The 22,786-nt window shown below is 45.7% G+C and overlaps 1 protein-coding gene across 50 annotated transcripts in view; it reads right to left on the bottom strand.

Moving 5' to 3' along the window:
- LOC110499727 (protein PHTF2) overlaps positions 1-22,786 on the bottom strand; it is a 105,148-nt gene that overhangs the window by 65,526 nt on the left and 16,836 nt on the right. For 26 of the 50 annotated variants that reach the window (XM_090228669.1, XM_090228671.1, XM_090228675.1 and 23 more), the window contains exon 2: positions 60-235. The exons of the other annotated variants lie outside the window; for them this stretch is intronic. The gene's annotated coding sequence lies outside the window, so the exon portion shown is untranslated. The remainder of the gene's footprint in view (positions 1-59; positions 236-22,786) is intronic. 50 annotated transcript variants of the gene reach the window in all.

The raw sequence follows: 22,786 nt of genomic DNA, 5'->3' as shown, positions 1-22,786 counted from the left end.
TATTTCTCTGTGTGTGTGTGTGTGTGTGTGTGTGTGTGTGTGTGTGTGTGTGCGCGCACCTGGCAACGACATCAAAAGCAGATCCTCCACTTCAAAACACACAGCTTCCATGTCTTTGCGGCTTAAGAACCGAGCTTTGAGAGGTAGATAGACTGACGCTAGAGAATCAGATCACAGTGATCTGTAGTGATGACATATGAGGTCGACACCTAGTCCCCAGGCGGCACCTGGCATCCTGTTCAGGAGGAATAAACAGAACAGAGCTGTTTATATCTATCATGCCACACAGTGAGCCAGCCACCAATAGAACAAGAGAGACTGTAGCATCACAGTGAGCCAGCAGAGCTAATAGAACAAGAGAGACTGTAGCATCACAGTGAGCCAGCAGAGCTAATAGAACAAAAGAGACTGTAGCATCACAGTGAGCCAGCAGAGCTAATAGAACAAGAGATACTGTAGCATCATAGTGAGCCAGCAGAGCTAATAGAACAAGAGAGACTGTAGCATCACAGTGAGCCAGCAGGGCTAATAGAACAAGAGAGACTATAGCATCACAGTGAGCCAGCAGGGCTAATAGAACAAGAGAGACTGTAGCATCACAGTGAGCCAGCAGAGCTAATAGAACAAGAGAGACTGTAGCATCACAGTGAGCCAGCAGAGCTAATAGAACAAGAGAGACTGTAGCATCATAGTGAGCCAGCAGGGCTAATAGAACAAGAGAGACTGTAGCATCACAGTGAGCCAGCAGGGCTAATAGAACAAGAGAGACTGTAGCATCATAGTGAGCCAGCAGGGCTAATAGAACAAGAGAGACTGTAGCATCACACAGTGAGCCATCAGGGCTAATAGAACAAGAGAGACTGTAGCATCACAGTGAGCCAGCAGGGCTAATAGAACAAGAGAGACTATAGCATCACAGTGAGCCAGCAGGGCTAATAGAACAAGAGAGACTGTAGCATCACAGTGAGCCAGCAGAGCTAATAGAACAAGAGAGACTGTAGCATCATAGTGAGCCAGCAGGGCTAATAGAACAAGAGAGACTGTAGCATCATAGTGAGCCATCAGGGCTAATAGAACAAGAGAGACTGTAGCATCATAGTGAGCCATCAGGGCTAATAGAACAAGAGAGACTGTAGCATCATAGTGAGCCAGCAGGGCTAATAGAACAAGAGAGACTGTAGCATCATAGTGAGCCATCAGGGCTAATAGAACAAGAGAGACTGTAGCATCACAGTGAGCCAGCAGAGCTAATAGAACAAGATAGACTGTAGCATCACAGTGAGCCAGCAGAGCTAATAGAACAAGAGAGACTGTAGCATTACAGTGAGCCAGCATGGCTAATAGAACAAGAGAGACTGTAGCATTACAGTGAGCCAGCAGGGCTAATATAACAAGAGAGACTGTAGCATTACAGTGAGCCAGCAGGGCTAATAGAACAAGAGAGACTGTAGCATCACACAGTGAGCCAGCAGCGCTAAAAGAACAAGAGAGACTGTAGCATCACACAGTGAGCCAGCAGAGCTAATAGAACAAGAGAGACTGTAGCATCACACAGTGAGCCAGCAGAGCTAATAGAACAAGAGAGACTGTAGCATCACAGTGAGCCAGCAGAGCTAATAGAACAAGAGAGACTGTAGCATCACAGTGAGCCAGCAGCGCTAAAAGAACAAGAGAGACTGTAGCATCACACAGTGAGCCAGCAGAGCTAATAGAACAAGAGAGACTGTAGCATCACAGTGAGCCAGCAGAGCTAATAGAACAAGAGAGACTGTAGCATCACAGTGAGCCAGCAGAGCTAATAGAACAAGAGAGACTGTAGCATCACAGTGAGCCAGTAGAGCTAATAGAACAAGAGAGACTGTAGCATCACACAGTGAGCCAGCAGAGCTAATAGAACAAGAGAGACTGTAGCATCACACAGTGAGCCAGCAGAGCTAATAGAACAAGAGAGACTATAGCATCACAGTGAGCCAGCAGAGCTAATAGAACAAGAGAGACTGTAGCATCACACAGTGAGCCAGCAGAGCTAATAGAACAAGAGAGACTGTAGCATCATAGTGAGCCAGCAGGGCTAATAGAACAAGAGAGACTGTAGCATCACACAGTGAGCCAGCAGAGCTAATAGAACAAGAGAGACTGTAGCATCTTAAACTGAGATCACTCTGGTCTCTCTGGTCGTGTCTACACTTGACACTTACATGCGACTTCTCCTATCTGAATACGAAGATCACATTGAAAAGACTGGTCTCGACGCACAAAAGTCACTTTGTGGTGTGATTGTGTTCAGATCTGTCTGACCACTTCAGGGGGGGTGGTCTGGGATGCATTGTGTGAGGATCTGTCTGACCACTTCAGGGGGGGTGGTCTGGGATGCATTGTGTTCAGATCTGTCTGACCACTTCAGGGGGGGTGGTCTGGGATGCATTGTGTGAGGATCTGTCTGACCACTTCAGGGGGGGTGGTCTGGGATGCATTGTGTTCAGATCTGTCTGACCACTTCAGGGGGGGTGGTCTGGGATGCATTGTGTTCAGATCTGTCTGACCACTTCAGGGGGGGTGGTCTGGGATGCATTGTGTGAGGATCTGTCTGACCACTTCAGGGGGGGTGGTCTGGGATGCATTGTGTGAGGATCTGTCTGACCACTTCAGGGGGGGTGGTCTGGGATGCATTGTGTGAGGATCTGTCTGACCACTTCAGGGGGGGTGGTCTGGGATGCATTGTGTGAGGATCTGTCTGACCACTTCAGGGGGGGTGGTCTGGGATGCATTGTGTTCAGATCTGTCTGACCACTTCAGGGGGGGTGGTCTGGGATGCATTGTGTGAGGATCTGTCTGACCACTTCAGGGGGGGTGGTCTGGGATGCATTGTGTGAGGATCTGTCTGACCACTTCAGGGGGGGTGGTCTGGGATGCATTGTGTTTAGATCTGTCTGACCACTTCAGGGGGGGGTGGTCTGGGATGCATTGTGTTCAGATCTGTCTGACCACTTCAGGGGGGGTGGTCTGGGATGCATTGTGTGAGGATCTGTCTGACCACTTCAGGGGGGGGTGGTCTGGGATGCATTGTGTTCAGATCTGTCTGACCACTTCAGGGGGGGTGGTCTGGGATGCATTGTGTGAGGATCTGTCTGACCACTTCAGGGGGGGGTGGTCTGGGATGCATTGTGTTCAGATCTGTCTGACCACTTCAGGGGGGGTGGTCTGGGATGCATTGTGTGAGGATCTGTCTGACCACTTCAGGGGGGGTGGTCTGGGATGCATTGTGTGAGCATTTTCTCCTCAGTCTGGACGCCATCTGTTCACCGAAAGCGCATAAAGTGTGTGACATCATCAGCACTCGTCCCACAAGTCTCCAGAAAACGTGTGTTTTGGGGCCGAGAGGCACCGTTTCATTATAACGTTGGGAGAAATACGTTCCTGGTGTGTGAGGAAGATGTTTACTGGCCTCATAAATGCAAGACAGATAGCTAATATATTTATATCATGCGTTGTCAGACAGAGGAGGACTTCAGCCTGTAGTCTGTAGCTCCATTAACACACTCAAACACTCTCTCACACTGTCCCACACATCCACATAGATGAACAGGAATTCACACACACTGATTGGACACTTCGGTCCGCGAGCAGAAGGCTTTTCACTTATTCTGTGACGAGTGTTTTTACTGCGGGGTTTGTCATTTTATGAGGTCCTCGCTGAAGGAGTGTTGAGAGACAGCGAGACAGAAAATACGGATCGTTGAGGAGTTAGGCTAGCTGGGCTGAATCTGAATGTGATTCCCAGTATTTCAGGTCATTGCCTGTTCTCTCTAGCTAAGCCCCCTTCCATCCAGAAATTATACGGTTGCTTTAAAAAAGGAGATTAAACGTCATAATTCAATGTTTGTGTTTTTAGTCTGCTCAGAACGTGATGTCTGTGTTGCATGTTGGTTTTCACTCCTGCTGGATTAATCAAAACATAAACTAAAATCCCCAACCACTTTCCTGTATGTAGACTGTCATGGCTCTGGTACAACCAGTCTGTATGTAGACTGTCATGGCTCTGGTACAACCAGCCTGTATGTAGACTGTCATGGCTCTGGTACAGCCAGCCTGTATGTAGACTGTCATGGCTCTGGTACAACCAGTCTGTATGTAGACTATCATGGCTCTGGTACAGCCAGTCTGTATGTAGACTGTCATGGCTCTGGTACAACCAGCCTGTATGTAGACTGTCATGGCTCTGGTACAACCAGTCTGTATGTAGACTATCATGGCTCTGGTACAGCCAGTCTGTATGTAGACTGTCATGGCTCTGGTACAACCAGCCTGTATGTAGACTGTCATGGCTCTGGTACAACCAGCCTGTATGTAGACTATCATGGCTCTGGTACAACCAGTCTGTATGTAGACTATCATGGCTCTGGTACAACCAGTCTGTATGTAGACTGTCATGGCTCTGGTACAACCAGTCTGTATGTAGACTATCATGGCTCTGGTACAACCAGCCTGTATGTAGACTGTCATGGCTCTGGTACAACCAGCCTGTATGTAGACTGTCATGGCTCTGGTACAACCAGCCTGTATGTAGACTGTCATGGCTCTGGTACAACCAGTCTGTATGTAGACTATCATGGCTCTGGTACAACCAGTCTGTATGTAGACTATCATGGCTCTGGTACAACCAGTCTGTATGTAGACTGTCATGGCTCTGGTACAACCAGTCTGTATGTAGACTATCATGGCTCTGGTACAACCAGTCTGTATGTAGACTGTCATGGCTCTGGTACAACCAGTCTGTATGTAGACTATCATGGCTCTGGTACAACCAGTCTGTATGTAGACTGTCATGGCTCTGGTACAACCAGTCTGTATGTAGACTATCATGGCTCTGGTACAACCAGTCTGTATGTAGACTGTCATGGCTCTGGTACAACCAGTCTGTATGTAGACTATCATGGCTCTGGTACAACCAGTCTGTATGTAGACTATCATGGCTCTGGTACAACCAGTCTGTATGTAGACTGTCATGGCTCTGGTACAACCAGTCATTATTCACTTGTCTGTATGTAGACTGTCATGGCTCTGGTACAACCAGTCTGTATGTAGACTATCATGGCTCTGGTACAGCCAGCCTGTATGTAGACTATCATGGCTCTGGTACAACCAGCCTGTATGTAGACTATCATGGCTCTGGTACAACCAGTCTGTATGTAGACTGTCATGGCTCTGGTACAACCAGTCTGTATGTAGACTATCATGGCTCTGGTACAACCAGTCTGTATGTAGACTATCATGGCTCTGGTACAACCAGTCTGTATGTAGACTGTCATGGCTCTGGTACAACCAGTCATTATTCACTTGTCTGTATGTAGACTGTCATGGCTCTGGTACAACCAGTCTGTATGTAGACTATCATGGCTCTGGTACAGCCAGCCTGTATGTAGACTATCATGGCTCTGGTACAACCAGCCTGTATGTAGACTATCATGGCTCTGGTACAACCAGTCTGTATGTAGACTATCATGGCTCTGGTACAGCCAGTCAACAACAACCTCCTCAGCTGTTTTGTAGTTCATTATTCACTTGTCTGTATGTAGACTGTCATGGCTCTGGTACAACCAGTCTGTATGTAGACTATCATGGCTCTGGTACAGCCAGCCTGTATGTAGACTATCATGGCTCTGGTACAACCAGCCTGTATGTAGACTATCATGGCTCTGGTACAACCAGTCTGTATGTAGACTATCATGGCTCTGGTACAGCCAGTCAACAACAACCTCCTCAGCTGTTTTGGAGTTGTCTAAAGCTGCTGGTTAGTTACTATAATCACAGTAAGATTAGACCTAGCTACTCCTTAGTGACAACACTGCATGGGCCAAGCAATCACACACACACACACACACACACACACACACACACACACACACACACCAATGTTCCACAGCGTCATCCAGATAACTATACAGGAAAATTGTTACTCAGTTTACATGGAAACTAGACTAGCCAGAAAAACCTGTACGGTTCACGAGGAGCGTTCCCAAAAACATCTCCTGTTATGTTGAGGAGTCTTGCTACTTGCCAAGGGTTCTGTGTTAACTCTCTAGAACACACACACACACACACACACTGGAGCAGAGACCAGGCATGTGTGTGTACTAGTAGTGTGTGTGATTCAGCAGAGACCAGTTGTGTGTGTGTGTGTGTGTGTGTGTGTGTGTGTGTGTGTGTGTGTGTGTGTGTGTGTGTGTGTGTACAGCACATCCCCTCATATCTCACTCAAAACAAATAACAGCAGTATCCATAAAGACTACCTTCAGGTTAATCTCTTGAGGATTGACGATGTAATCTGACCAAATTACACAAAATGTTAATTCTGGGTTACCTTCAGGTTAATCTCTTGTGGATTGACGATGTAATCTGACCAAATTACACAAAATGTTCATTCTGGGTTACCTTCAGGTCAACTCATTCAGTCACAGTTTGGGCTAAATATTAATCAATATTACTGGGAAAGGGGACACCTAGTAACCCAAAGGTTGCTGGATCCAATCCCTGAGCTGACAAGGTAAAAATCTGTCCTTCAGCCCCTGAACAAGGCAGTTAACCCACTGTTCCCCTGAGCAAGGTAGTTAACCCACTGTTCCCCTGAACCAAGCAGTTCACCCACTGTTCCCCTGAACCAGGCAGTTCACCCACTGTTCCCCTGAACCAGGCAGTTCACCCACTGTTCCCCTGAACCAGGCAGTTCACCCACTGTTCCCCTGAACCAGGCAGTTCACCCACTGTTCCCCTGAACCAGGCAGTTCACCCACTGTTCTTCTGAACCAGGCAGTTAACTGTGCCCACCCATTGTTCCCCGGGCGCTGAAGACGTGGATGTGGATTAAGGCAGCCCCCCAAACCTCTCTGATTCAGAGGGTTAAATGAGGAAGACGCATTTCAGTTGAAGCCATTCAGTTGACTAGGTCTCCCCCTTTGCCATTATAAATATCTGAATATCTGCTGCTGATGAGAGGTTAGGAGCTGGGCCTCTCTGAGCTAGATCTGTCTGAGATGACTTCTACAAACTGTCTGTGTGTAGGTACCTGAGCTGGGCCTCTCTGAGCTAGATCTGTCTGAGATGACTTCTACAAACTGTCTGTGTGTAGGTACCTGAGCTGGGCCTCTCTGAGCTAGATCTGTCTGAGATGACTTCTACAAACTGTCTGTGTGTAAGGTACCTGAGCTGGGCCTCTCTGAGCTAGATCTGTCTGAGATGACTTCTACAAACTGTCTGTGTGTAAGGTACCTGAGCTGGGCCTCTCTGAGCTAGATCTGTCTGAGATGACTTCTACAAACTGTCTGTGTGTAGGTACCTGAGCAGGGCCTCTCTGAGCTAGATCTGTCTGAGATGACTTCTACAAACTGTCTGTGTGTAAGGTACCTGAGCTGGGCCTCTCTGAGCTAGATCTGTCTGAGATGACTTCTACAAACTGTCTGTGTGTAAGGTACCTGAGCTGGGCCTCTCTGAGCTAGATCTGTCTGAGATGACTTCTACAAACTGTCTGTGTGTAAGGTACCTGAGCTGGGCCTCTCTGAGCTAGATCTGTCTGAGATGACTTCTACAAACTGTCTGTGTGTAGGTACCTGAGCTGGGCCTCTCTGAGCTAGATCTGTCTGAGATGACTTCTACAAACTGTCTGTGTGTAGGTACCTGAGCTGGGCCTCTCTGAGCTAGATCTGTCTGAGATGACTTCTACAAACTGTCTGTGTGTAGATACCTGAGCTGGGCCTCTCTGAGCTAGATCTGTCTGAGATGACATCTATAAACTGTCTGTGTGTAGGTACCTGAGCAGGGCCATAGGGCAGGCTGAGCATCTACCACCTCACTATCAGATTAGGTGTTGGGGTCATTTCTGCTTAACTAACCTAAAATGGAGGTAGATCTGTGTCACAGCCTCACAGTGCCTTTATAGAGAAGCAGAGACAGAGTGAAAGACACCATGAAAAGGGCTTCAATAATAGGATGTTCACTCCTCTGGTCTAAACCTTTCTGCTTGAGGTCCAAATGGCACTCAATTCCCCTATATAGTGCACTACTTTTGAACAGGGTCCATAGGGCTCTGTTTAAAAGTAGTACACTATATAGGGAACAGGGTACCGTTTGGGACTCTCAACCAGTCTCTCAGTGGACCTGTAAGTAGGTCAGGGCAGAATAACAAACTGGGCGCTGGGGGAACATAAAAATAGATTCCTGAACCTCTTACCCCCTACAGCTGGCTAGGAACAGAGTTGGAGTTCAAACCTAGAGGAGGCTATCTCTCCAGGAACAGGGTTGGAGTTAAAACCTACAGAAGACTATCTCTCCAGGAACAGGGTTGGAGTTAAAACCTACAGAAGGCTATCTCTCCAGGAACAGGGTTGGAGTTAACCTACAGAAGACTATCTCTCCAGGAACAGGGTTGGAGTTAACCTACAGAAGGCTGGGAACAGGGTTGGAGTTCAAACCTAGAGGAGGCTATCTCTCCAGGAACAGGGTTGGAGTTAAAACCTACAGGAGGGTATCTCTCCAGGAACAGGGTTGGAGTTAAAACCTACAGGAAGGTATCTCTCCAGGAACAGGGTTGGAGTTAAAACCTACAGGAAGGTATCTCTCCAGGATCAGGGTTCGAGTTAAAACCTACAGGAGGGTATCTCTCCAGGAACAGGGTTGGAGTTAAAACCTACAGGAAGGTATCTCTCCAGGAACAGGGTTGGAGTTAAAACCTACAGGAAGGTATCTCTCCAGGAACAGGGTTGGAGTTAAAACCTACAGAAGACTATCTCTCCAGGAACAGGGTTGGAGTTAAAACCTACAGGAGGGTAACTCTCCAGGAACAGGGTTGAAGGTAAAACCTACAGGTCCACTACAGCCTCTCCCCCTCCTCCTCAGCCTCTCCCCTTCTCAGCCTCTCCCCCTCCTTCTCAGTCTCTCCCCCTCCTCCTCAGTCTCTCCCCCTCCTCCTCTCAGCCTCTCCCCCTCCTCCTCCTCTCAGCCTCTCCCCCTCCTCCTCCTCTCAGCCTCTCCCCCTCTCAGCCTCTCCCCCTCCTCCTCCTCTCAGCCTCTCCCCCTCCTCCTCCTCTCAGCCTCTCCACCTCCTCCTCTCAGCCTCTCCTCCTCTCAGCCTCTCCCCCTCCTCCTCAGTCTCTCCTCCCCCTCCTCTCAGCCTCTCCTCCCCCTCCTCTCAGCCTCTCCTCCCCCTCCTCTCAGCCTCTCCCCCTCCTCCTCTCAGTGACTTACTACCAGAGATCAAACCACCAGTATCTCTACCACATGCCGCTACTTGGATGGGTTAAAAAGGAGAAAAGGAGAGAGAACCAGACTGAGGAGTGTTCAGGTCCCTGCCAATCAAAACCATCTGGATTCCATTGCAGCCAAGGACAGCATAGTTCAGTGTGTGTATGTTGGAGCCCTGCTGAGTGAAACAGGTCAATATTGTAGATGTGGAAATGACAGAGAACCATACGAGGGGCCAGGCCTCTAACTGTTCTGACACCATTGGGGTGTTAACTGCAGGCTAGGGTGGTCTCCTTGTCTAGCTACCTCATCATTGTGTTATGGTTTCAGAACATCAGTCTGGACAGGGCAAAGCAGAACATCAAACTACATGTTTATCCAGGTGGACAGTGCTGATTGTGATTTCTGAGTGTGACTATGAAGTCCTCTCACATTGTACAGTAACAGTACTATTAGCCTAGCTGTAAACTACACCACGTACAGTACAGAACAGTACTATTAGCCTAGCTGTAAACTACACCACGTACAGTACAGTAACAGCACTATTAGCCTAGCTGTAAACTACACCACGTACAGTAACAGTACTATTAGCCTAGCTGTAAACTACACCACGTACAGTACAGTAACAGCACTATTAGCCTAGCTGTAAACTACACCACATACAGTACAGTAACAGTACTATTAGCCTAGCTGTAAACTACACCACGTACAGTAACAGTACTATTAGCCTAGCTGTAAATTACACCACGTACAGTACAGTAACAGTACTATTAGCCTAGCTGTAAACTACACCACGTACAGTACAGTAACAGTACTATTAGCCTAGCTGTAAACTACACCATGTACACTACAGTAACAGTACTATTAGCCTAGCTGTAAACTACACCACGTACAGTAACAGTACTATTAGCCTAGCTGTAAACTACACCACGTACAGTACAGTAACAGCACTATTAGCCTAGCTGTAAACTACACCACGTACAGTAACAGTACTATTAGCCTAGCTGTAAACTACACCACGTACAGTACAGTAACAGCACTATTAGCCTAGCTGTAAACTACACCACGTACAGTAACAGTACTATTCGCCTAGCTGTAAACTACACCACGTACAGTAACAGTACTATTAGCCTAGCTGTAAACTACACCACGTACAGTACAGTAACAGTACTATTAGCCTAGCTGTAAACTACACCACGTACAGTACAGTAACAGTACTATTAGCCTAGCTGTAAACTACACCACGTACAGTACAGTAACAGTACTATTAGCCTAGCTGTAAACTACACCATGTACAGTACAGTAACAGTACTATTAGCCTAGCTGTAAACTACACCACGTACACTACAGTAACAGTACTATTAGCCTAGCTGTAAACTACACCACGTACAGTAACAGTACTATTAGCCTAGCTGTAAACTACACCACGTACAGTACAGTAACAGCACTATTAGCCTAGATGTAAACTACACCACATACAGTAACAGTACTATTAGCCTAGCTGTAAACTCCACCACGTACAGTAACAGTACTATTAGCCTAGCTGTAAACTCCACCACGTACAGTAACAGTACTATTAGCCTAGCTGTAAACTACACCACGTACAGTAACAGTACTATTAGCCTAGCTGTAAACTACACCACGTACAGTAACAGCACTATTAGCCTAGCTGTAAACTACACCACGTACAGTAACAGTACTATTAGCCTAGCTGTAAACTCCACCACGTACAGTACAGTAACAGTACTATTAGCCTAGCTGTAAACTACACCACGTACAGTAACAGTACTATTAGCCTAGCTGTAAACTACACCACGTACAGTACAGTAACAGCACTATTAGCCTAGCTGTAAACTACACCACGTACAGTAACAGTACTATTAGCCTAGCTGTAAACTACACCACGTACAGTAACAGTACTATTAGCCTAGCTGTAAACTACACCACATACAGTACAGTAACAGCACTATTAGCCTAGCTGTAAACTACACCACGTACAGTACAGTAACAGTACTATAAGCCTAGCTGTACACTACACTACGTACAGTACAGTAACAGTACTATTAACCTAGCTGTAAACTACACAACGTACAGTACAGAACAGCACTATTAACCTAGCTGTAAACTACACCACGTACAGTAACAGTACTTTTGTAAACTACACCACGTACAGCAAAGTATAGTAACAGTACTGCTGTAAACTACACCACGTACAGTACAGTAACAGTACTGCTGTAAACTACACCAGGTACAGTAACAATACTTCTGTAAACTACACCACATACAGTACAGTAACAGTGTTGCTGTAAACTACACCACATACAGTACAGTAACAGTGTTGCTGTAAACTACACCACATACAGTACAGTAACAGTATTGCTGTAAACTACACTAGCAACACAACTGACAGGTTAAGTACCAGAGGATGAATGGCTTCATTATGTCAATACTGACAATAGTCGCAGAGAGAGAGAGAGGCTGCGAGAGAGGCTGTGTGAGAGAGAGAGAGAGAGAGAGGCTGCGAGAGAGAGAGAGGCTGAGAGAGAGAGAGAGAGGCTGAGAGAGAGAGGCAGAGAGAGAGAGAGAGGCTGAGAGAGAGAGAGAGGCTGAGAGAGAGGCTGAGAGAGAGAGAGAGAGAGAGAGATGATAACGGTTTAAAGTGATTGAGGAGGAGGAAGACGAGACAGGAGAGAGAGAGAGAACGCGGCTGACCCAAACTTAAGGAAAGCTTTGACTATGTACAGACTCAGTGAGCATAGCCTTGCTATTGAGAAAGGCCGCCATAGGCAGACATGGCTCTCAAGAGAAGACAGGCTATGTGCCCACTGCCCACAAAATGAGGTGGAAACTGAGCTGAACTTCCTAACCTCCTGCCAAATGTATGACCATATTAGAGACACATATTTCCCTCAGATTACACAGACCCACAAAGAATTACAAAACAAATCCAATTTTGATAAACTCCCATATCTACAGGGTGAAATACCACAGTGTGCATCACAGCAGCAAGTTTTGTGACTTTGTGATTTGAGAGAGAGAAAGAGAGAGAGAGCAAGAGAGAGAGAGAGATGAGAGCGAGAGCGAGAGAAAGAGAAAGAGAAAAAGAAAGAGAGAAAGAGAGAGAGAAAGAAAGAAAGAGAGAAAGAGAGAGATGAGAGCGAGAGAAAAAGCGAGAGAGAGCGAGAGAAAGAGAGAAGGAGAGAGACAGAGAGAGATCAGAGAGAGATGAGAGCGAGAGAAAGAGCGAGAGAGAGAGAGAGAAAGAGAGAAGGAGAGAGACAGAGAGAGATCAGAGAGAGATGAGAGCGAGAGAAAGAGCGAGAGAGAGAGAGAGAGATGAAAGCGATAGTGTCGGAAGTCAGTCCGATTAAAAATCAGGAGGTGGGAGGTTACAGAGTTACATAATTCTGTGTAATGAATTACATAAAACAGCGGTTATGAAAACAATTCTGAAATGCTACGCTGAACAGAGAGCAGCACACAGACAGAGAATGGATCCAGCCGATCACATAATACAACACTAGCTACTATGCTACACACAGCCATAAACAACTCACATCACTTCATTGTCAGACTAGTGCTGCTGTATTGCCTAGCAGGTCTATCTGGGGGGGGGGGGGGGAGTTGTATTCCAGGTCTGGGTGTCTTGTTCAAATAAGGAGGGATGCATTACCAGTCAGAAAGTGTTCCTCCATTTTGTAGTGGTCGTGTAGCTCATTAAAGTGAGTGTAACCCAACACAGCTACCTGGCCCGGTGCATTTTAATGACATGGAAGGACTGCATCTCTGGACTGCAACCAGGTGAATGTGTTTGAGGATGGGGGAGAGGGAGAAAAGAGGGGGAGGGGACATCTGATCAACCCCTCCAACGATGAGAGGTGCCTGAGGTTTTGCTGGTGGGGTATCCTGGGTGTGTGTGTGGGCATGTTTTCCATCAGGCTGATTCCCTTGCTAGCTCCAGTTACACCACAAGACCCCCAACTCAAGTTGCACTCTCTAAGTGACATAAAGACAGCCTAGACCTGCTGACGCCCATGATGGAAGACCAACAGGACACTCTCTAAGTGACATAAAGACAGCCTAGACCTGCTGACACCCATGATGGAAGACAAACAGGACACTCTCTAAGTGACATAAAGACAGCCTAGACCTGCTGAAACCCATGATGGAAGGTAGAGAGGGGCTGGGGTGGAGGTAGAGAGGGGCTGGGGTGGAGGTAGAGAGGGGCTGGGGTGGAGGAGGTGGAGGGCTGGTAGATCTCTCAGGTGTCCCACTGACTGACATTGTTAGTCATGATGAGATAGATAAAGAGAGCGAGAGACGAGAGGAGGAGAGATACTATTCGTTCACTTATTCAGTGTCTCTGCTGTCCCCAATGTCCCCCTTCATCAATACTGCAGAAATAACCCTGAACACACACACACACACACACACACACACACACACACACACATTTTTTTTCCTTCATAGCTTGTTCTCTATCTTCTTTAAAAGAAAATAGTGAGTAAACACATTTCCATGTTCTTTGCTCCGTTCATCTTTCCCTCGATCCTGACTAGTCTCCCAGTCCCTGCCGCTGAAAAACATCCCTACAGCAAGATGCTGCCACCACCATGCTTCACCGTAGGGATGGTGCCAGGTTTCCTGAAGAGATGACGCCTGGCATTCAGGCCAAAGAGTTCAATCTTGGTTTCATCAGACCTGAGAGTCTTGGTTTCATCAGACCTGAGAGTCTTGGTTTCATCAGACCTGAGAGTCTTGGTTTCATCAGACCTGAGAGTCTTGGTTTCATCAGACCTGAGAATCTTTTAGGTTCCTTTTTGCAAACTCCAGGCAGGCTGTTATGTGCCTTTCACTGAGGAGTGGTTTCCGTCTAGCCACTCTACCATAAAGGCCTGATTGGTGGAGTGCTGCAGAGATGGTTGTCCTTCTGGAAGGTTCTCCCATCTCCACAGAGGAACACTGGAGCCCTGTCAAAGTGACCATTGGGTTCTTGGTCATCTCCCTGACCAAGGCCCTTCTCCCCCGACTGCTCCGTTTGGCCCGGCGGCTCTAGGAAGAGTCTTGGTGGTTCCAAACTTCTTCCATTTAAGAACGATGGAGGAAAATGTGTAGGTATTTCTGTTTTTGTATTTTTATTAAAATTGGAACATTTTCTCAAAACCTGTTTTTTCTTTGTTATTATATTGTATGTCGATTGATGATATTTAAAACTAATAATAATCCATTTCAGAATAGGGCTGTAACGTAACAAAATGTGGAAAAGGTCAAGGGGTCTGAATACATTTCGAATGCACTGTATAGCGAGCAATATGTTTGGAACATGGAATCCCAATAAAATCTCAGTATTGCATCACCATGTAGTACAGTCTAGACACTGTTAGAGGATGTTTTCAAACCAACAACTTAAACTTAGGTAAAACTTAAATCCATTTTGACTCATTTCTATCAGCATGTTAAATGTGCAAGCAGGGGGAAAAACCCTCTAGACCACCTTCACACCACACACAGGGACACGTACAACACTCTCCCTCGTCCTCCATTTGGAAAATCTGACCATAATTCTATCCTCCAGATTCCTGCTTACGAGCAAAAACTAAAGCAGGAAGTACCAGTGACTCACTCAATACGGAAGTGGTCAGATGACGCAGATGCTACGCTACAGGACTGTTTAGCTAGCACAGACTGGAATATGTTCCTGGATTCATCCGATGGCATTGAGGGGTATACCAAGTCACCGGCTTCATCAATAAGTGCATTGATGGCGTCGTCCCCACAGTGACCGTACGTACATACCCCAATCAGAAGCCATGGATTACAGGCAACATCCGCACTGAGCTAAAGGGTAGAGTTGCTGCTTTCAAGGAGAGGGACACTAACCAGGACGCTTATAAGAAATCCCGCCATGCCCTCCGACGAACCATCAAACAGGCAAAGAGTCAATACAGGACTAAGATTGAATCCTACTACTCACCTTCCCTCCCTCTCTTTGTACCTTAACCCATCTCTTTCCCTGGGACAGCCTAAAAACACGCCACTTCCACACAGCTACCACCAAAAGTACAGTTTTTTGTAGCAAGTTCAGAGAATTACGCAGATGGGTTAGAAGAATGAACGTAACAGGTTAGGAGAATTAGGTTAAGGCTACTCCGAAAGTCCCCTCTTTCCCTCTGTGGCCTGTCTTGTCTTCTTCTCCTCTCTCCTCCCCAGGCTTAAAGCTATTTCTCCCGGCTACTTTACATAGCACTACATGCCACCACAAGCACTTAACCACACTGTTTACACAGGTTACCAACACTGGTTACAGGGCAGGGTGTAAGGGCTTTTTACAATGACCCGAGGACAGACAACACTACAAGTGACACCAATAATATGGGTTTTAGCAATCTGAAAATCTGCAAAAACAAGCTATTAGATGTAACTCATGGCAGTTCCTCATCTGGGCCTGGGATGTTTCTCATGTCATCTAGGATGTTTCCCATGTCATCTAGGATGTTTCCCTAGTCATCTAGGATGTTTCCCATGTCATCTAGGATGTTTCCTCACTCATCTAGGATGTTTCCCTATTCATCTAGGATGTTTTCCTAGTCATCTAGGATGTTTTCCTAGTCATCTAGGATGTTTTCCTATTCATCTAGGATGTTTCCCCACTCATCTAGGTTGTTTCCTCACTCATCTAGGATGTTTCCCTAGTCATCTAGGATGTTTCCCTAGTCATCTAGGATGTTTCCCATGTCATCTAGGATGTTTCCCATGTTATCTAGGATGTTTCCCATGTCATCTAGGATGTTTCCCTATTCATCTAGGATGTTTCCCATGTTATCTAGGATGTTTCCCTAGTCATCTAGGGTGTTTCCCTAGTCATCTAGGATGTTTCCCTAGTCATCTAGGATGTTTCCCTAGTCATCTAGGATGTTTCCCCACTCATCTAGGATGTTTCCCCACTCATCTAGGATGTTTCCCTATTCATCTAGGATGTTTTCCTAGTCATCTAGGATGTTTCCCCACTCATATAGGATGTTTCCCTATTCATCTAGGATGTTTCCCCACTCATCTAGGATGTTTCCCCACTCATCTAGGATGTTTCCCTAGTCAGCTAGGATGTTTCCCTAGTCAGCTAGGATGTTTCCCTATTCATCTAGGATGTTTTCCTAGTCATCTAGGATGTTTCCCTATTCATCTAGGATGTTTCCCCACTCATCTAGGATGTTTCCCTAGTCATCTAGGATGTTTCCCTATTCATCTAGGATGTTTCCCTAGTCATCTAGGATGTTTTCCTAGTCATCTAGGATGTTTTCCTAGTCATCTAGGATGTTTTCCTAGTCATCTAGGATGTTTCCCTAGTCATCTAGGATGTTTCCCTAGTCATCTAGGATGTTTCCCCACTCATCTAGGATGTTTCCCTAGTCAGCTAGGATGTTTCCCTATTCATCTAGGATGTTTTCCTAGTCATCTAGGATGTTTCCCCACTCATATAGGATGTTTCCCTATTCATCTAGGATGTTTCCCCACTCATCTAGGATGTTTCCCTAGTCATCTAGGATGTTTCCCTATTCATCTAGGATGTTTCCCTAGTCATCTAGGATGTTTCCCTAGTCATCTAGGATGTTTTCCTAGTCATCTAGGATGTTTTCCTAGTCATCTAGGATGTTTTCCTAGTCATCTAGGATGTTTCCCTAGTCATCTAGGATGTTTTCCTAGTAATCTAGGATGTTTCCCCACTCATATAGGATGTTTCCCTATTCATCTAGGATGTTTCCCCACTCATCTAGGATGTTTCCCTATTCATCTAGGATGTTTTCCTAGTCATCTAGGATGTTTCCCTAGTCATCTAGGATGTTTTCCTAGTAATCTAGGATGTTTCCCCACTCATATAGGATGTTTCCCTATTCATCTAGGATGTTTCCCCACTCATCTAGGATGTTTCCCTATTCATCTAGGATGTTTCCCATGTTATCTAGGATGTTTCCCTAGTCATCTAGGGTGTTTCCCTAGTCATCTAGGATGTTTCCCTAGTCATCTAGGATGTTTCCCTAGTCATCTAGGATGTTTCCCCACTCATCTAGGATGTTTCCTCACTCATCTAGGATGTTTCCCTATTCATCTAGGATGTTTTCCTAGTCATCTAGGATGTTTCCCCACTCATATAGGATGTTTCCCTATTCATCTAGGATGTTTCCCCACTCATCTAGGATGTTTCCCCACTCATCTAGGATGTTTCCCTAGTCAGCTAGGATGTTTCCCTAGTCAGCTAGGATGTTTCCCTATTCATCTAGGATGTTTTCCTAGTCATCTAGGATGTTTCCCTATTCATCTAGGATGTTTCCCCACTCATCTAGGATGTTTCCCTAGTCATCTAGGATGTTTCCCTATTCATCTAGGATGTTTCCCTAGTCATCTAGGATGTTTTCCTAGTCAGCTAGGATGTTTCCCTATTCATCTAGGATGTTTTCCTAGTCATCTAGGATGTTTCCCCACTCATATAGGATGTTTCCCTATTCATCTAGGATGTTTCCCCACTCATCTAGGATGTTTCCCTAGTCATCTAGGATGTTTCCCTATTCATCTAGGATGTTTCCCTAGTCATCTAGGATGTTTCCCCACTCATATAGGATGTTTCCCTATTCATCTAGGATGTTTCCCCACTCATCTAGGATGTTTCCCTAGTCAGCTAGGATGTTTCCCTAGTCAGCTAGGATGTTTCCCTATTCATCTAGGATGTTTTCCTAGTCATCTAGGATGTTTCCCTATTCATCTAGGATGTTTCCCCACTCATCTAGGATGTTTCCCTAGTCATCTAGGATGTTTCCCTATTCATCTAGGATGTTTCCCTAGTCATCTAGGATGTTTTCCTAGTCATCTAGGATGTTTTCCTAGTCATCTAGGATGTTTCCCTAGTCATCTAGGATGTTTCCCTAGTCATCTAGGATGTTTCCTCACTCATCTAGGATGTTTCCCTATTCATCTAGGATGTTTTCCTAGTCATCTAGGATGTTTCCCTAGTCATCTAGGATGTTTCCCCACTCATATAGGATGTTTCCCTATTCATCTAGGATGTTTCCCCACTCATCTAGGATGTTTCCCTAGTCAGCTAGGATGTTTCCCTATTCATCTAGGATGTTTTCCTAGTCATCTAGGATGTTTCCCCACTCATATAGGATGTTTCCCTATTCATCTAGGATGTTTCCCCACTCATCTAGGATGTTTCCCTAGTCATCTAGGATGTTTCCCTATTCATCTAGGATGTTTTCCTAGTCATCTAGGATGTTTTCCTAGTCATCTAGGATGTTTCCCTAGTCATCTAGGATGTTTTCCTAGTAATCTAGGATGTTTCCCCACTCATATAGGATGTTTCCCTATTCATCTAGGATGTTTCCCCACTCATCTAGGATGTTTCCCTATTCATCTAGGATGTTTTCCTAGTCATCTAGGATGTTTCCCTAGTCATCTAGGATGTTTCCCTAGTCATCTAGGATGTTTCCCATGTCATCTAGGATGTTTCCCATGTCATCTAGGATGTTTCCCATGTCATCTAGGATGTTTCCCATGTCATCTAGGATGTTTCCCTAGTCATCTAGGATGTTTCTCTAGTCATCTAGGATGTTTCCCTAGGATGTTTCCCATGTCATCTAGGATGTTTCCCTAGTCATCTAGGATGTTTCCCTAGTCATCTAGGATGTTTCCCTATTCATCTAGGATGTTTTCCTAGTCATCTAGGATGTTTTCCTAGTCATCTAGGATGTTTCCCTAGTCATCTAGGATGTTTTCCTAGTAATCTAGGATGTTTCCCCACTCATATAGGATGTTTCCCTATTCATCTAGGATGTTTCCCCACTCATCTAGGATGTTTCCCTATTCATCTAGGATGTTTTCCTAGTCATCTAGGATGTTTCCCTAGTCATCTAGGATGTTTCCCTAGTCATCTAGGATGTTTCCCATGTCATCTAGGATGTTTCCCATGTCATCTAGGATGTTTCCCATGTCATCTAGGATGTTTCCCATGTCATCTAGGATGTTTCCCTAGTCATCTAGGATGTTTCTCTAGTCATCTAGGATGTTTCCCTAGGATGTTTCCCATGTCATCTAGGATGTTTCCCTAGTCATCTAGGATGTTTCCCATGTCATCTAGGATGTTTCCCTAGTCATCTAGGATGTTTCCCTAGTCATCTAGGATGTTTCCCATGTCATCTAGGATGTTTCCCTAGTCATCTAGGATGTTTCTCTAGTCATCTAGGATGTTTCCCTAGGATGTTTCCCTAGTCATCTAGGATGTTTTCCTAGTAATCTAGGATGTTTCCCCACTCATATAGGATGTTTCCCTATTCATCTAGGATGTTTCCCCACTCATCTAGGATGTTTCCCTATTCATCTAGGATGTTTTCCTAGTCATCTAGGATGTTTCCCTAGTCATCTAGGATGTTTCCCTAGTCATCTAGGATGTTTCCCATGTCATCTAGGATGTTTCCCATGTCATCTAGGATGTTTCCCATGTCATCTAGGATGTTTCCCATGTCATCTAGGATGTTTCCCTAGTCATCTAGGATGTTTCTCTAGTCATCTAGGATGTTTCCCTAGGATGTTTCCCATGTCATCTAGGATGTTTCCCTAGTCATCTAGGATGTTTCCCTAGTCATCTAGGATGTTTCCCTAGTCATCTAGGATGTTTCCCTATCTCTGTAGCATAGCCCAGCAGACAGGGTTTATTACTAGGGTAATGTTTTGAGTAGAGAACACACCAAACAGAAATGTATTGATGAAAGCTGAAGTAGACTGCGGTCCAACAGGCTGACTGAAGAATGTGATGAGCTGCTATGAGAAGGCTGTCTGGAAGTAGAGCCCTGCAGTGCCCAGCATAGTCAGCAGTGTGTGGTTACTGCTCGTTTCCTCTCTGCACGAATACACACCACACTCCCCTGCACACATGGTTATGTAGCAGGCTAAATAAAAGACCAGCTAGTTGTGGTGTCACTTCCTGTATCTATCTCTCCTCTGGTTGGGAACATGGCCTGTCTCTCTCTGTCAGTCTCTCAATCTAATGATCTCTCTCTGTCGCTCTCTCTCTCTACTTGTCAATTCAATTCAAAGGGAGTTGTTGACATGGGAAACATATGTTAACATCGCCAAAGCAAGTGAAGTAGATAATAAACAAAAAGTGAAATAAACAAGTGAAACCCATTAGTGAACATTACACTCACCAAAGTTAAACAAAAATAGACATTTCAAATGTTATATTATGTACAGTGTTGTAACAATGTGCAAATAGTTAAAGTACAAAAGGGAAAATAAATAAACAGACAAATATAGGTTGTATTTATAGGTTGTGTTTGTTCTTCACTGGTTTCCCTTTTCGCATGACAACGGGCCACAAATCTTTTTTGCACACTGCAGTATTTCACCTAACAGATACTGGAGTTTATCAATGCTCGATTTGTTTTCAAATTCTTTGTGGATCTGTGTAATCTGAGGGAAATATGTGTCTCTAATGTGGTCATAAATTTGGCAGGAGGTTAGGAAGTGCAGCTCAGTTTCCACCTCATTTTGTGGGCAGTGAGCACATAGCCTGTCTTCTCTTGAGAGCCATGTCTGCCTACGGCGGCCTTTCTCAATAGCAAGGCTATGCTCACTGAGTCTGTACATAGTCAAAGCTTTCCTTAAGTTTGAGTCAGTCACAGAGGTCAGGTATTCTGCCACTGTGTTCTCTCTGTTTAGGGACAAATAGCATTCTAATCTGCTCTGTTTTTTTGTACATTTTTTCCAATGTGTCAAGTAATTATCTTTGTTTTCTCATGATTTGCTTGGGTCTAATTGTGTCGCTGTCCTGGGGGTGTCTGTGGGGTCTGTTTGTGAACAGAGCCCCAGGACCAGCTTGCTTAGGGGACTCTTCTCCAGGTTCAACTCTCTATAGGTGATGGCTTTATGGAAGGTTTGGGAATCGCTTCCTTTTAGGTGGTTGTAGAATTTAACGTCTCTTTTCTGGATGTTGATAACTAGCGGGTATCGTCCTAATTTCTCTCTGCATCGTTTGGGGTTTTGCGTTGTACACTAAGTATATTTTTGCAGAACTCTGCATGCAGAGTGTCAATTGGGTCTTTGTCCCATTTTATGAATTCTTGGTTGGTGAGTGGACTGCAGACCTCACAACCATTTGTTTTTTATTTAAACTTTATTTAACTAGGCTAGTCAGTTAAGAACAAATTCTTATTTTCAATGACGGCCTAGGAACAGTGGGTTAACTGCCTGTTCAGGGGCAGAACGACAGATTTGTACCTTGTCAGTTCGGGGGTTTGAACTTGCAACCTTCATGAAAGGCAATGGGGTTCCATAACTGATTCATGTTTCTGCATGTTTGCTGTCGGTGAGACCACTTATCTCACCTCGCTGGCTATCAGGTCAACAAGGCGGTCATGTCTAGCATGTCTAGCAACGTACAAATCCTTACAGCAGCCATTCACAACATGGGCAATGGACTCCATCACATTAGAATACAGAATGGGTCATGGTCTGCAGGGTACCAGAGTGCTAGAGGATATTTTGTTGGTAGAACTTGCAGCCTCGCCTGAACAGTACAGGTGAGAAGGTCCTCGCCAATGGCAGCTCTCGTTCTCTGCTAGCCTGCATCAGGAGACATCACGCTACAATGATGCTGCCCTCTGTAACACACAGGAGACATCACGCTACAATGATGCTGCCCTCTGTAACACACAGGAGACATCACGCTACAATGATGCTAACCTCAGCACCGTGCATTAACCTCAGCACCGTGCATTAACCTCAGCACCGTGCATTAACCTCAGCACCGTGCATTAACCACAGCACCGTGCATTATCCTCGGCACCGTGCATTAACCACAGCACCGTGCATTAACCTCAGCACCGTGCATTAACCACAGCACCGTGCATTAACCACAGCACCGTGCATTATCCTCGGCACCGTGCATTAACCTCGGCACCGTGCATTAACCTCAGCACCGTGCATTAACCTCAGCACCGTGCATTAACCTCAGCACCGTGCATTAACCTCAGCACCGTACATTAACCTCAGCACCGTGCATTATCCTCAGCACCGTGCATTAACCTCAGCACCGTGCATTAACCACAGCACCGTGCATTAACCACAGCACCGTGCATTAACCACAGCACCGTGCATTAACCACAGCACCGTGCATTAACCACAGCACCGTGTATTAACCACAGCACCGTGCATTAACCACAGCACCGTGCATTAACCTCAGCACCGTGCATTAACCACAGCACCGTGCATTAACCTCAGCACCGTGCATTAACCTCAGCACCGTGCATTAACCTCAGCACCGTGCATTAACCACAGCACCGTGCATTAACCTCAGCACCGTGCATTAACCTCAGCACCGTGCATTAACCACAGCACCGTGCATTAACCACAGCACCGTGCATTAACCACAGCACCGTGCATTAACCACAGCACCGTGCATTAACCTCAGCACCGTGCATTAACCACAGCACCGTGCATTAACCACAGCACCGTGCATTAACCTCAGCACCGTGCATTAACCTCAGCCACAGCACCGTGCATT

Source organism: Oncorhynchus mykiss, unplaced genomic scaffold, assembly GCF_057628025.1.
Source record: "Oncorhynchus mykiss isolate SJ-2025 unplaced genomic scaffold, ASM5762802v1 scaffold96, whole genome shotgun sequence".
NCBI classification, from domain to species: domain Eukaryota; kingdom Metazoa; phylum Chordata; class Actinopteri; order Salmoniformes; family Salmonidae; genus Oncorhynchus; species Oncorhynchus mykiss.
The sequence above is the reverse complement of the archived record's forward strand: the minus strand, read 5'-3'. Positions and strand labels throughout refer to the sequence as shown.